This window comes from Ctenocephalides felis, unplaced genomic scaffold (genome assembly GCF_003426905.1).
Source record: "Ctenocephalides felis isolate EL2017-DRISC unplaced genomic scaffold, ASM342690v1 CF-g0.4_SCAFFOLD_01886, whole genome shotgun sequence".
Lineage (NCBI taxonomy): Eukaryota > Metazoa > Arthropoda > Insecta > Siphonaptera > Pulicidae > Ctenocephalides > Ctenocephalides felis.
In genome coordinates this window covers 77,063,832-77,075,719 of record NW_020538040.1, presented here as the reverse complement: position 1 = coordinate 77,075,719, position 11,888 = coordinate 77,063,832, and positions in this window count along the sequence as shown.

The following is an 11,888-nucleotide window of genomic DNA, read 5'->3' as shown; positions in this document are numbered from 1 at the left end:
GATCACAATATCATTCATGACTCATATTTAAATTTTTTAAACCTGATTAAAAATAATTAATCCTAATAGTTTTTGAATATGTGTATATATATACATGTATATATGTTATAATATATGTACATCCATATATATGCTTATATGTATGTTTTTGGGTATACACTATACACATACACTTGCATATGTGTTCATGTGTATAATTGTGGATACATTAATATATAGATATGTGCATATGTATGTATGAGTATGTAGGTGTGCATATACATGTTCATGTATGTATGTATATATATATATATATATATATATATATATATATATATATACATAATATTTCTCAACATTTACTAAAGCAATATTTTTCCTTTTTTCGTAAATTACCAAACAAGAGCCATAAAAAATCATTTTTGCCAAGAGTTCCGTGCTTTGTCCTTTACATCTGGCAGACAGAAATCCATATCAGTGTGTTTAAGTCTTGTGTAGTCGTAACATCTACAAATATCTTCCAAAAAAATCGAGTGTTTTTAACAAAAAAATATTAGTGATATGGATATATAAATTATTACAGGTAAATAATTTTTGCTTCTCAATTTTATATAAAACCTTTTTTAGTTTAGTCTTATTACTATCTATCCGGTACATAATCCATTCCTTTATAACAAAATTTTTTTTTCTAATTAATCTGTATTGACCATTGTTAATTAATGTTAATCAGTATTTTAAAAAACATTGTATTTGACAGAATAAACCTGATGATGGAACGTACCTAGTTCCGAAACGTCGTATTAAACATCTTCAAAAAACAAATTGTTTTTTATTATTGGATTTACTGTTCGGAAAAGAAACAATCAATATATTGAAAAAATCCAGGACTTATCTATTGAATATATATATATATATATATATATATATATATATATATTAAAATGTCTGATAGTCGAGCATAGCATCAATAAAAATAACATATTTTTTAAGGAATTTATTTTACTATGTGTTTTGGCTATAACCCTAGCCTTCATACAGGGGAAACTAAAAATAAAATTTAAAAACGAAAATAATTGAATTGGAAAAAAATATAGAGAGCAAAAAGTACTTACAATTTGTTAAACTTAGTGTTGAAACAGAAAAATAAATAATCCATGGTATCAAAATATGATAATGCACTACACTATATATTTTCAAACTATATGGAAAAATTATAAAAATATATTTTTAAAACATTTTTATTACTACTTCATTCATGCGTGTGACGTGCATATACGTCAATCAATTAAGTTTGATATTTATATACAACTTTATACAACAAATGGCCATCACCAATATCATTTCTAATAAAACAAACAAAAGATTAATTAATTAGATTGATTTGTAAATGATCGAAGTTTGGCGAGAAAAGAACTAATGATAAAAATATAAGAATAAATACCATATTAAAAAGGAGTTCCTCTATGACGTTCACTAGCCACATTCTTTGTCTTAAATCGGGAAGTCTTTTTTCTGTTTTCAAGCACAAAGCTCGTCCTTCCAAGGGAAGGTGCGCACGTTGTGCCCCCTTGCTGCTAATTAAACGGAGCGGCTCTGAAAAACAACAAACGATTTATTACTTAAATTTACAATTAGTATCTATTTCAATAAATATTTTCACATTTAAAAGTATCACGAATTGTTAAAACTCGTCATTCTATAAAGAAACATGGCGATTATAATCAGTCTTTCGATAGTTTTGCAACAAATATGAAAATTGATGCATCAATAAATTATGTAAGAAATGTCTCTTACATATATATATATATATATATATATATATATATATATATATATATTAGACGTAAGTCTGTCTGTCTTTCTGTCTGTGTATGTCTTATATATTTATAAATCATATATTAGATCGGCGTGCAAATTTGAGAAACTGTTAGGACCAAACAGGTTTTTAACTTCCCGTAGGGTAAGTTATAGTAATCGCAAAGAAATCGAAATTATTTTTTTTCTATATGTCTTTACGTTTGAGAGGTTTCTGAACATTTTGGAATATCGTAGAAAAAAATGGATGTATGTGTGTGTGTATGTATGAGCGGATAAAATTTTTCGTCGACGATTACGCGAACACGGATCAACCGATTTGAATAATTCAAAAAGCATTCGATTCCTACTGATAGGGAGACGTGTTGATTAGTTTTTGGATATGGCAGGTCTAGCCGTTTCGAAGATACGGGGCAAAAACTGCCAAAAATGGAATTTCAGTTTTTGAGATAGCGGAGCGTCCGATTTAAATAATTCAATAAACATTTTACTTGTATGAACATGTGGTAAAATTTTTGTAAAGGGAGATCCAGCGTCTCCGTACATCCAATAAAAAAAGTAACTAGCTGTAAGTGGAATTCTGTCTTAAGGCAATTAGGGCATCGTGCCTTAAGGCAAATTGCTGGAACTTCCCGTACCAAAAATTATTATTTTTTTAAAAACGATTAACATTTTTGAAAAAAAATTACTTAGAAAAAAATAGATTTGTGAGAAACTATAAATTTGACAAAAAAATACTTTTTTTGAAAAAAATTTTTTTTTATTTGAAAAAAAAATATTTTTTTGAGAAAAAAAATTTTTTTGGAAAACAAATTTTCTGAAAAAAAATGTTTTCTTCATTTTGACATATTTTGAAAATTCTGAACTTTTTTTCAAAGCAATCGCACTGCTTGAACTGCATAAAGACGAAATGTCAAAGCGCGCAAGTGCCGCGCCGCCGTCTAACGCATAAGCATTGGTACGGAACCCATAGAAATGTAAAAAAAAATTATACTTATTGTTAAAATCTCGATGAATTATCTGATAATTTGATGTGCATATGTCTAATGATCATTTTTAACCGCCGAATGGCATTTTTTTTTACTTTTTTCATTAGATCTCCGAAACCGCTAGACCTGCCGTCATGAAAATTTGATCAATTCTACATCTTGTCAATACAAGTAAAATGTTTTTTAAATTATTCAAATCGGACGCTCCGTTCTCTTAAAAACGGAGGTACCGTTTTTGGCACTTTTTGCCCCGTATCTTCGGAACGGCTAGACCTGCCTTTGCCAAAAACTAATCAGCACGTCTCCTTATCAATACGAATCGAATGTTTTTTGAATTATTCAAATCGGTTGATCCGTGTTCCCGAAATCGTCGACGAAAATTTGTATCCGCACATACATACACACACGCACATACATACATACACACACACACACACACACACACACACACATACATCCATTTTTTCTAAGGTATGCCAAAATGTTCAGAAACCTCTGAAACGTAAAGATATATAAAAATTTTCATTTTCGATTTTTTTGCTATTACTATAACTTGCCCTACGGGAAGTTAAAAAAATAATGCCATTTGGCGGCCAAAAATGATCAATAGACATATGCACATTGTATAATAAGATGTTTTATAAAGATCATAATAAGTACAAATAACCAATTAGTACGAAATCCATATAAATGTACACAAAATTTGTACTTATTATTATGAACTTCATACAAATCTTAAACTAATTTTTTTATAAAATATCTTATGTAACATGTAAACATTAATGTTTACACATTTGACGACTACGTGGCGCTTACGCACTTTCATATTTCGATCTAAATCAGCTATACAGCGCGATTGTTTTAAAAAAAGTTTCAAAATTTTCAAAAAAAATCAAAGTTTTGAAAAAATTTCAGTTTTTTTTTAAAAAATTAGTTTTTGGTTCGGAAAGTACCAGCAATATGCGTTAAAGCACTATGCCAAGCACCACTAGTTACATATTTTGATTGAAACCAAGTAGTGTAGAAGTTGGTCACCTTGAAGATTTTATTTTTATTTTTTCGGGTAAATTTTTATTTTATTTTTTATAATGCGTATATAAAAATACGTATAGACCTATATTTTTATCATCTTACAACAAGCCTCTATTATATACTAATTATCATAGTAATTACATCATTTATTATGATAAAATTTGATAAACTGTTCGGACTTATTATTTTTATTGTGGGTTGATCACCTCTAACCATCTTTTGAATGTTTTGAAAGCATTTGCTTTATTTTTTACTAGCCAGACATTTAATTATATTATAATAAAAATATTAAACTGATATAAATAAAGGGTAGAGCTGGGTTCAAATGTTTTTGGATACATTAATTTTATTTTTTTTAGTATTATCTCAGATTCAACAGATTTTTTTATATAAGCTCTATCAAAGAAATAAATAAAATTATTAGTTATTCCAACTGTGCTGATAAATATTTCGTATAATATTTAAAAAAAAGTGATCATCAATAATTGGCATTGGGCAAATAGTATAGCGGAAAATCCCTTATAATTAAAATTCGACATTGGGTATGTTTTCTCCATATGGGGTAAACGAGAACAAATGAATTTTTTTTCAGAAAAAATAGCAAATAAACTGGGAAATTTTTTAAACATACTTCGATATGTTTATTGTTTGATATGTGTTATGTGATCTGATGTATGTTGTTTGTAATATATAATATAATATATTGTAAATATAATTACTGCTGATATGCTTATAGACTTGTATTATATATTGAGTTGCTGAATGGGTTATTTCTCTCGATGGTGCATATAATTTTCAGATGTAACAGAATCGTATTTCTGTTTAGATTTTTATTTATATGGATAACACAGCAACGCGTGATTGGGTATCGCTATAAAAGATGCATATGTTAATCCAATGGTTGAAATCGTTTACTTAGCGACAACATATTTCTGAAGTTTTTCCCAGGTTGTCAGATTGAAAACCTGACCTAGAAACCGTACAAATATAAAAAAAACGATCTTAGATAACAGGTTCTTTCTGACCCAGCTTCACAACATACAAGTGACGTTGCAGTTTTTGTGTAAAACGTCTGAATGCACAGCAAATTCAGACTCAGTAGCATACTGTATGGAAGTTGGAGCGTAACATGGCCTTGCTATAACATTGGTCTGTTGTGCGACAGAATTGGCCGATTTATGTACATATGTTCAATACTCATTTTTATCCAAGAATTATCATTAATTTCCTCTGTCTCCAAAGCAATCATCATGCTATTTTTGCCAGCAAATCAATCGATTCACACACAAACATATTTGATTCTAAATTATGGCAAAAGTTTGAACGTAAGATATCAAAAATATTGTGTCCGATGCAAAATAACTTGAATTTTTTTGTCGACGCATATCAGATGAGTAGGCTTTTTGTCGAGATTTAATACGTAATGAAGAAACCGCTCATTGTATCTTAAAATATCCTAAATAACGTAAATTAAAATAATATATTTGAAAGATACAAAAATACAATTTTTAGATTACATCAACATTGCATCATTATATTATATTATAGTAACTGAAATCATTCTGTTAGAAACATGTAATTATGCAATAAATGTCTTACCTTTGGTTGAAGTAGATTGATCTCCAAAAGCGAGCTCAAATTGAATATTTTTTCCAGCACACTTTTTATCCACAAATGATAATTCAAAAATTATGCAACAGCAATTAAATTCATCATAATTCCAAATCGTTTCCTTAAATTAAAATAGTCGAGTTTTATAAACAAATCAATTATGTATTAGTAGCTAGTACATTATTAGTTTTTTATCATTAGAACAATACATACTGGATCAATGGGGTGTATTACTTCTAATCCTTTATGTCCTTCAAATATTTCATTACCGATTGATGAGGACACTGATACTAGAAGACTTCCTAAATAGAACGGACCTGGCTGTATGTATATAAAGGCTGGACCAAACGTAGGTAAAAAGCCTAACGAAATATGCAAATTTTGAATATTTTTTAAATTTGAAAATTAAAGAAAAATATAGAGATAAACTTAATGGTGTTCAAGTGATGATAGACAAGTTCATAATTTGTAGTGGAATGAGTGCGAGTTCTATTGCTTACAGAAATTATTAATTCACATACTCTATGCCTGATTAAGATGACATCAAAAAATTGCACTTCCCTAAAATAGCAATCAAGATACAGTAAGATCTGTTTTATTTGAGGTGTTATCCTTAAATAATGACCTTATTAACTTCCCGTAGGGTAAGTTATTGTAATCGTCCAAAAATCAAAAATGAAAATTTTTACATTTCTTCACGTTTTGAAGGTTTCTGAACATTTTGGGCACACCTCAGAAAAAATTGATATGTGTGTGTGTATGTATTTATGAATACAATTTTTCGTCCACGTTTTCGGGCGCACGGATCAACCGATTTGAATGGTTCTATAAACATTCGATTCATATTGATAGGGAGATGTGCTGATTAGTTTTTGGCAAAGGCAGGTCCAGCCGTTTCGGAGATACGGAAAATAGAAATCGAGTTTTTGAGAGATCAGAGAATCGGATTTGAATTATCCAAAAAACATTCAATTCGTAATGACGGGGAAAAGTGGTGATTAGTTTTTGGCAAAGGCAGGTCCAGCGGTTTTAGAGATACAGAGCTAAATGTGGAAAAATTAGCAGTTTTTGAAAGAACTAAGCGTTCGATTTGAATGATTCAAAGAACTTTCTGCTTATTTTAACAAAATAATTGTTTTTGAAAAAGAAAATTTGTTTCCATTTTTTTACAATTTTTTTTATCAAGAAATATTTTTTGGTGTATATCGAAAATAATTCAGATTTTAATTGCAATTCTGACTCAAATTCTAATATGCTTTAAACAAATATTTTCAACTTTGCAACTCAGTTTATATAATTCTTATAAATATTAGACAATGTTACGGTGTTTATTTATAATAATCTATTTGTAAACATTTAATATTCCTCGAACATTTCGTTACGGTACGAGAAGTTCCAGCAATTTGCCTTATGGCACGATGCCACACACACCGTAAAATTTTTATATATCTTTTCGTTTCAGAAGTTTCTGAACATTTTGGCATACCTTAGAAAAAATGGATGTATGTGTGTGTGTGTGTGTGCTGATACAAATTTTCGTCGATGATTTCGGGAACACGGTTCAACCGATTTCAATCTTTTAAAATACGTTAAAAATTTAACTTTAAAACAACAATCACAAACAGTAAACATGAATACAATTCGGCTCTTACGATATCAATAAGGAGAAGTTTACGATACCATTTTGGATATTGTAATATATAACAAAAAAAATATTAAAATGAAATTTTAAAAAATTCTACATGAAAAACTAAACGTAAAATGTTCCAAAGCCAAATATTACACATACGTTAGAAATACTTGAAAATGTAAAATATTTGATTATGGCCAACCCGCAAATAGCTTCGGTTTTCTAAATAAATTTAAAATCAATGTATTTTTTGTGTACTAAATCCAGAATGATTAAAAATCAATTTAAAAAATTTAAGTAAATATTTATGTATATAATTTTAATACAGTTAAAATTATTGGGGCCGGGGGGGGGACGCTAGAACAAATATTGTATGCGGGCGCTGAGGACCCCAGAACCGGCCCTGCATACATACATACGCACACACAATACACACATTGATCCATTTTTTCCAATGTATGCCAAAATATTCAGAAGGTTTTGAAACGTAAAGGTATATAAACATTTTCATTATCGATTCTTTTGCGATCACTACAACTTACCCTGCGGAAAGTTATTTTTGGAAAACTTATCAAAATTGAATAAACTGCAATAGTTTTTTACATATTGATGCTGCAACAATTCGGTATACTTATAAAACACTCAAATAAATCACTAATTAACATATTGATTTCTTGTTAATTAAGTCGATCATTTTTGATCGACACATTTTTGATATCTCGACAGCTCTACGAGCTTAAGATGTTAACAACTCTAACTCGCGTTATTCTAACTCGCGTTTTAAAGTACTGCGCGGAACCTAATATAATTCTCTAGGTTAAAACTTACAGCAGGCAAAATTGGATGGACTGGCATTAATTGTCGGAGGATCGACAGAATTTTTGGAGGGCCTCTCGTGCTTGACACGAGGCCCCAATAAGACTTATTAAATATTATATAAGATGTCCTTATTTATTAACTTCACAAATAAACATTTATTTTTTTGTCTGGAAAACCGGTTAAAACTGTTAGTTTTATTTTAAACTTCCTGTAGGAGGGTAAGTTATAGTAATCGTAAAAAAAATCAAAAATGAAAATTTTTGCATATCTTCACGTTTTAAAGGTTTCTGAACATTTTGGCATACCTCTATGGCGCTGGTGGGCCATATATTATTAATTAATTAATTCTTGAATGAAATCGCAATAATTTTATTTCAACTCGATAATGACTGTTTATTAATGTCTCAATTGATAAAGATGTTGATATTACATTAAATCAAATCTAAATTTCGTTCACGAGAAAACGCTCGTTGGCAAAAAAACTCGATACAATATTTTCGATCGTTTTAAAAAGCGCGACAATAATATTCGATCGTATAAAAACAATCAGATCGTTATAGCTTGCTTGATGCCAGATCCGAATCAACGTAGCCCAATATAATTTAGTTTTGTCATCAATTGACGTTATTCAACTGACATCTGTCATATGGTGTTCATTCCGCCATTGTCATCAATTGACGTCCTTCAACTTCATATGGTGTTCATTCCGCCATATAACTCCCCTTCAAAAGAAAAAGAGGTATCCGGTAAAAATAAATGAATTTGATTATTAAAATTTGAAGGAGACTTTTTTAGGCTTCATCTTTTTTGGAGGGTCAATCGATAACTCCAAGTTATGTGATTTAAATTCTTGAGATGAGCTTGGTTGACTGTTATCTATTTTAACTGTGTATGCTGGTTTTAGTCTGTCAACCGATATGTTCTTATCAGTACCATCCATAGAAATTTTGAACACTTTGTCTGAAATTCTTTCTATAATTTCATATGGTCCACTATATGGAGGCTCAAGTGGTTTTCTAATATGATCAGATCTTACAAATACATGAGTGCATGTATTTATGTCCTTAAGCACAAACATATTGGCTTTATTATGATGAGCTGTGGCTGTAGGTTTAATATCCCGCATTATTCTTCTGTGGTAGTCCAGAAATGCTTGTGGATCAGATGACAGTTCTTTAGTTGTGAAAAATTCGCCTGGTAGTCTTAATGTGGTTCCATAAACCATCTCAGCAGGAGATGCTTTAAGGTCTTCTTTGTATGAAGAACGTAAACCTAGTAAGACTACAGGTAATACTTCGATCCAAGGCTCAGGAGAGCACATTAAAGCTGCTTTCAGAGTTCTATGCCAGCGTTCAACCAGACCATTGGACTGAGGGTGATATGCCGTTGTCCGTATTTTCTTAGCACCTATTGCATCCATTAGTGATTTGAATATAGCTGATTCAAACTGGCATCCTTGGTCGGATGTTATCACACATGGTGTACCAAATCTTGATATCCAGTTTGAAAATAGGGCTTGGACAATCGTGTCTGCAGAAATGTCCTTTAGAGGAACAGCTTCTGGCCACCTTGTAAATCTGTCGATGATTGTTAGGCAATAAGGATATCCATTAATATTCGGTAATTTGATTATGTCAATGTGAATATGCGAAAATCTGTTTTCAGGAATAGGAATATGGATAGGAGTGAGGTGATTATGTTTATGAATTTTGGATTTTTGGCAAGGAATGCATTGACGTGCCCACATGGTGACGTCTTTACCAATCCCAGGCCACACATACCTTCTTCGCAACTCCCTTGAAGTAATCCTTATGCTTGGGTGTGCATTTCCATGTACAATGTCAAAAGCAATTCTGCGAAGACTTTGTGGAAGGTAGGGCTTCACACAATTATCTTGCCTGTTGCAATAAACTGGATACCCCCCTAATGTCAATTTTTGAAGATTAATAGAGGTGTTGCCGTTCAATATAGTTTGCATTTCAACGTCCTTACTCTGTTCTTGCGAAATTTCCTCTTCGGTTAGCTTTGATGGCATTTGAATGGCATTGATCCTGGACAACGCATCAGCAACAACGTTCTGATCACCCTTCACATATATAATATCAGTGGAAAACTGTGATATGTATTCTAGCTGCCGTCGCTGACGATCTGATGCTTTCTCCAGTTTTTGTTGAAATGCGTGTGTGATTGGCTTGTGGTCTGTCTTGATTATAAAGTGCCTTCCTTCTAATAGATATTCAAAATACTTTAAAGCCGCAAAGATGGCTAGTAGTTCGCGATCGTAAGTTGAATATCGCTGTTCAGTAGCTGTGAGCTTTCTGGAAAAGAAACCTATAGGGTGCCATGCACCATTTTCTTCCTGCTCCAGAGTTGCTCCAATGGCTGTTGTGGATGCATCTGTAATTAAATTAATATTTGCTATACTTGAAGGAAAATGAAGAAGAGTTGCATTTGCTAGAGCTTCCTTCAGCTTGCTGAATGCTGATAATGAATTGTCATTCCATTCAATTTGAGTCTTGTCGTTTTTAACTGAGGACTTCACATACTCATAAAGTGGTGCTTGTATATTTGCTGCCTTGGGTATTGATTTACGATAATAGTTTACCATTCCCAAAAATCTTCTGAGTTCTATAACTGTCGAAGGTTTTGGATAATTAATAATTTTCTCTACTCGGTCTGGTGAAGGAGAATATCCTGCAGCACTCAGTTTGTAACCGAGGAAGTTAACTTCATCTTTTCCAAAGGCACATTTCTCTAAGTTTATTGTAAGAGAATATTCCTGTAGCCTCTCAAAAACCAATTGAAGATGACGACGGTGCTCATTCATATCAGTCGACATTACCAGGATGTCGTCTATATAAATGAAAACAAAATTAAAATCTTGGAATATGTGATTGATAAACCTCTGGAATGTCTGGGCAGCGTTTTTGAGTCCAAATGGCATACGTAGATACTCGAAGAGTCCCCATGGTGTGATAATTGCAGTCTTTTGTATATCCTCTTCATGCATGGGTACTTGGTGGTAAGCTTTTTCTAAATCTATTGTAGAAAATACTTCTTTTTGATGAAGATTATTGAATACATCTTGTATTAATGGTGGAGGATACCTGTCGGGCAGCGTGTTTGCGTTCAGCCTCCTGTAGTCTCCACACATTCTGAATGTGCCATTCTTTTTGGGAACCATGTGAATAGGGCTTGCCCATGGACTGTTGGAAGGCCTCAAAATGCCCCTATTCAGGAGATCTTGTATCTCGGACCTGGCTGCAACAGCCTTTTCTCCGAAGATCTTCCTGAATCTGGAAGCTAATGGTGGACCTGTTGTGGTTATCCTGTGGGCAAAAAGAGATGATTTATTATTGGTGGTTACCTGTGGCTTTGTTATTGCGATGTATTGTGCCAGTAAATCCTTGAAGGGCTCTGCCGGGTTGACAGTGGAGATGTTAACTTGCTGTGCCTTGAGTACCTTTCCATCAGAGGTAAGGCCTGTAGTCGAATCAATCAATCTTCTACCCTTCAAGTCTATTAATAAATTGTAGTTGCTTAGGAAATCAGCTCCTATTATGGCTGTGGCTACATCGGCAACAACAAACTGCCAGCTAAAGCTTCTGCGTAAAGATAAATCCAGCTCCAGAGTTCTCTTTCCATACGTGGATATTCTGCTAGAGTTTGCTGCAAATAGAACTAACTCTTCCTTAGGATGACCATCGGCAAACTTCTGAGCTGGTAAAATGGATATAACTGATCCTGAATCTATAAGAAATTGGATTGCCGTCTTTCTGTCTGATATATGAAGACGGAGCTCAGAGCAGACAGAATTTACTTCACCGTCATGGCAAGCTCCACTTAATGACGGTGAAGTAAGTTTTTTGACTGGTTTAGAGATTTAAGGAGGCAGGGCTCTTCACACTTTGTGGCCTTCTCCCCATATCTGTAATGATAGTAGCAAACCGATCCACGTGAAGGTGTCCTGGACCTATGTCGAGAACCACTTCTAGAACTTGACTGATTGAGTT